The sequence below is a fragment of the Podarcis liolepis genome, assembly GCF_965112155.1.
Source record: "Podarcis liolepis genome assembly, chromosome: 8".
Classification (NCBI taxonomy): domain Eukaryota; kingdom Metazoa; phylum Chordata; class Lepidosauria; order Squamata; family Lacertidae; genus Podarcis; species Podarcis liolepis.
Genome location: NC_139560.1, coordinates 21,619,073 through 21,623,944, shown reverse-complemented (window position 1 = coordinate 21,623,944; position 4,872 = coordinate 21,619,073).

The window sequence follows — 4,872 nt, the reverse complement described above, 5'->3', positions numbered from 1 at the left end:
TGATTTTACTTTGTTATAAAAGAATGCTTTTTTTTCTTTAAAAAAATGTTTAGGGGCACTCTCATTTTGACTGAAGAAAATAACCATTTTATGGTTCAAAATGGGAAAAATAAATACAGTAAATGGACAAAAGTACAAAGATTCACAAAATGTTTAGGGCTAGGTGTACCTCTGCGCCCCCCAGAAAAAAAGACTGTATATAAGGCAAGTGTTCTCTAATTCTAGTTAGCCAGTTCCTGAGAGATCCATTCCATGACCCTACCCCTAGCTTTTTTATTCCCAGGCTCTCTTAAAGAGGGAGGCTAATCTATGCCAGGTTTTATAACTAGCCTGGAAAGATAATGCATTCTGGGAAGCCTTATATAGGTGGGGCTGGCTTTAAGTTGCCTGCATGTTTTGCAGAGAGGAGGGCAGTAGGAGATTGAGGGTGGTCGTTTCTCTAAAGCTGTTAATACACATGCAATAGGGTGGCGTTTTAGAAATAGGAAAGATTATCGAATCAATACAATCCAGGCATTGTATAAAGAAACCTTTGAGGCTTGTAAAACAAAATGCTGTTTTGAATTTTACTGGGCAGAAAAATGTAGTGCCTTGAAACCTCTCAAGTTTGCTTTTACGTAGTATGAAGGTCAGTTGATTCTTTTTGAGGGAGAATTTGATAAGGAAATAAGGGGAAATGAGGCAGACTAACTTAAATTCATCAGAGATAGAGAAAATGCTGATTTAAACTAGGTGGCGATTGAGAGTTATTTTAAGCAAAAATGGCCCCTGGCTCAGTCTCGCTCTCTTTTTAAAAGTTTTGATGAACTTAATTTTTTAAAAAGCTGCTTTGCCTTTTGGGAAACTCGGCCTTCAAAAATACACTTAAAAACTGGATATTTATTATAGAATTTAGTCAATATTGTCTATCATTGATTAGGCAAACGTAGCCATGATAGCATGCTAGAAGAATATTTTTATTTTCATAAAGCAATGTAAGCAATACAAAACAGTAGAAAAATGCTTTCTATTTTCACAAAATCAATGTAAACAACATGTAACAAGTTAAAAGTGCGGAGGTTTACAGCCATTTTCAACATGCAGTTGGACTTTATCTTTAATTCTCAGTCTAGCTTTCCTTTTTATTTATATTTTGTGTTTTGCATTCATGTAAAAAGTTGCTCATTTATAATTATAAACAAATGAAAGTTAGGTATACTAACTCCATCCAAGTTATCTGTATATGTTAAATAGTATCTGCCCACGTTAAAGCAAAGAAACTTTCAGTAAAAGGTACTAATTATTAGATAACTATATTAATTGGTATATGCTTTGTCTGAATTCCTATTGATTCTTTGAGAAAACCAACAGAGTAATTTTGCTTGATGGCAGTTGATATTACACTATATTATATTACACTGTTGAGTGTATCTAATGGAGTGCCCAAATTGCATTTTTTGCCCTTTTTGGTTTTGGGTGTGCTGAAAAACTCTACACTTATAACCATTTAAATGATAAATTTTATTAACCCATTATTTGTGATGGCATAGTGGTCATTTTCCATTATCAGGTTTTTAAGAAATACTGCTGATAATACTGACAAATTCTAAACTGATTTTCTACTCCTTTGTTTTCCTGCACAATTTGCTGGGTCCCTAGAAAGTAGAAAATGATGCTTCCCAGTTTTTTGTTTTGTAGAATACCTTTATTATATGGGGATTTTATGTTAGTTTCTGATGTTCTCAAGTTGGATATCAGTTGTAGATCTGCTAGTAAAATTCATTTTTTAAAAACAGTGGATGTCAACTGATAGCTTGTTGGATTCCATCAGTAACCTCATTCCAAAACCAGCTGGAGGTTTGCACTAAGTCCAGAAAATAAGGTCTGCTTTGTAAGCCTAGCATCTCCATTAAATCAGAACTGCTGTGATAGTTTTTACTTATTTTATGTGGGTTAAGATGCCCCTTATGATTTGGGGAGAATTTTTTTCCTATGTATGCTCAGCAGTTAGTGCTACATTGCTGAATTGGGCGTTCAGAACAATAGCAATATATAGCTATAAAAACTGCAGAGGAGTAACTAAACTATGAAAAGCGACCACTTTACAAAATGCTGGTAAATATTAGTAGCCCAGCATTTTTAAGGACTTTCAGGGATGGAGAGCCAACATGTACCAGGCTTATATAATTAATAATGGGAATAACCCACAATTTGTGTTTTTATACTAACTTAATTTACATTGGCATGCTTTATGACAACTTCTTGTACATTGGATTGATCCCTAATATTTTTAAAAACATTCAAAAACATATTTTAAAAGGTAAACAAGTTCACATTTCAAAAATGTGTACCATAGAAACTTGGAAATTTCCATATTTTACATGCAAAGCTGCAGCTATTTAGAACCTATTATTAGCATAATGAAATATATTAGCAATAAAATAATCATTAACTCGTGTATTAACAAAGGTATGAGGTAGCAAATATATCTGATTGAAAACACCTGTGTTGAGTCACAGGTGAATAACCGAGGGCAGGTGTTCTGAGCTAGGCAGCCATCTTGTTTTCCATGCATCACACAATAGCTTTTTATAACTGTTAGTTTGAGAAGGTTGAGTAAGTTTGAATGATCTTTCAGGGAGCATAGGGCACTAAAATTGGTTCAGCGTTGATGCAGAAGGTGAAAGTTATCTACTTGACAGTGTAGAGAAGCACAGTATACTCTTGTCGTGTTTACGTCTCTTATCCAGACCTTTTGAAAATTGCCACACCTGCCATTGCACTCTCCTTCCCAATATACCATCCAAGTTAACCTTTTTCTGTCTCTGGTTTGGACATGGAGTTGACAATGATAATAAAACAATTTTATTATTTATACCCTGCCAGGCTGGATTGCCCCAGCCTCATCTGAAATACATCTGGACTCAATTATTTTCATAATAATCTGTAAATAAAAACATCCTGAAGGTCCCAGGCCACAGAGAGGTTAGGCTGGCCTCAACTAGAGCCAGGGCTTTCTGCGGCTCCAATCTGGTGGAACGCTCTGTCACAAAAGACTAGGGCCCTGCGGGACCTGACATTTTTCCGCAGGGCCTGCAAGACAGTTGTTCCACCAGGCCTTTGGTCAGGGCGCAGCCTGACTCCCTCCTCTGGCAATCTGCACAGAATTTTGCTTAACGGTTGCCATCAATTTGATTTTAATTAATTTTTAAAATGAAATGTTTTTAGAATGTTGGATTATTTGATTGTTGTTAGCCGCCCTGAGCCCGGCTTCGGCTGGGGAGGGCGGGATATAAATAAAAATTATTATTATTATTATTATTATTATTATTATTATTATTATTATCATCATCAACCTTTTATTCGACTGTCAGTCAGAAAAAAGTACATTTGTCAATACACAGTTAAAACATCCAAGAAGATTTTAGTACTTAGCCAACACTAAAATGAGCTAAACATATCAATACAGTGGTGCCCCGCAAGACGAAATTAATTTGTTCCGCAAGTTTTGTCGTCTAGCGAATTTTTCGTCTTGCGAATCACGAAATCCCATAGGAATGCATTGAAAATCAATTAATGCGTTCCTATGGTCAAAAAAAGTCCAAACAAAGCCAAATTTGGTACAACAACAGTTTATTAACTGCTCTTTAAAGTCACACATACTGTAAAGAGCAGTTCAAAAATTGAAGGGAAAATAATTTTTTTTTAAAAAAAAGTTTTTATTATAATCCAACATCTAAAAGCACATATACATTATTAATGAAACAAAGCAAAGAAAAAAAGAGAAGGTACAAAAATCATTGTACAATCTTTACATTATTTGACTTCCCACCACCACCACGTGACCTCTATCTCAACAATATGTACAGCAGTCTCTCTTGCTAATCGTCGTTTTTTACCTCACGGTTTTTATATTATACCTACTGTGATTTTGGTGTTTCCTAATATCCTCTCCATGTATGAAAAGAATTTATTCCAGTCATTAATAATTTTTTCTGATCCCTGATCTTCTGTTTCATTATTGCTAAATCAATATATTCAATTAACTTGGTTTGCCAGTCCCTAATTGTTGGGATGTTGGGTTTCTTCCAATTCTGCGCTAACAGTATCCTAGCGGCTACTGTTGCATACTGGAATAGGGTTTGGTCGTCTTTATTGATCTCATTCCCCACCATTCCCAAAAGGAATGCCTCGGGGTTTTTTGGGAAGGTATACTTTAGAATCTTTTTTAATTCATCATAGACGGAGCCCCAGAACTTCTTCACTTTGTCGCAGGACCACCACATATGGAGAAAATCTCCCTCTTTCTTTTTGCATTTCCAACAGGTCTTATCTCCGGTTTTATACATTTTAGCTAATTTTGTTGGGGTGATGTACCAGCGGTACATCATCTTTTCCATGTTTTCTCGAAGTCCGACACACGCTGAAAATTTCATATCCTTATTCCATAGTTTTTTTCCATTTTTCATAATCTAGGGGGTGTCCTAAGTCTATAGCCCACTTGATCATAACCTCTTTGGCTTCCTCATCCATAGTGTCCCAATCTAATAGTTGGTTATACATTTTGGTTAGGAGTTTAGACTTCCCTTCTATTATTTCTAACTGGAACTTGGACTTGTTCTTACTCATTCCGGCTCTTTTATGTTCGTTCCACAAGGAATTAATTTGGTGGAATTTATTTTCCCCCAAGGGAAAATAAATTAACTTTATAAACAAAACATGTCTTTGTTTTTAGACAAAGGAAACAAAGTCGCGAGACGTTTTCGTCTTGCGAAACAAGCCCATAGGGAAATTCGTCTTGCGAGGCAAATCGAAAACGGAAAAACCTTTCGTCTAGCGAGTTTTTTGTCTTGCGAGGCATTCGTCTTGCGAGGTACCACTGTACAGTCAATT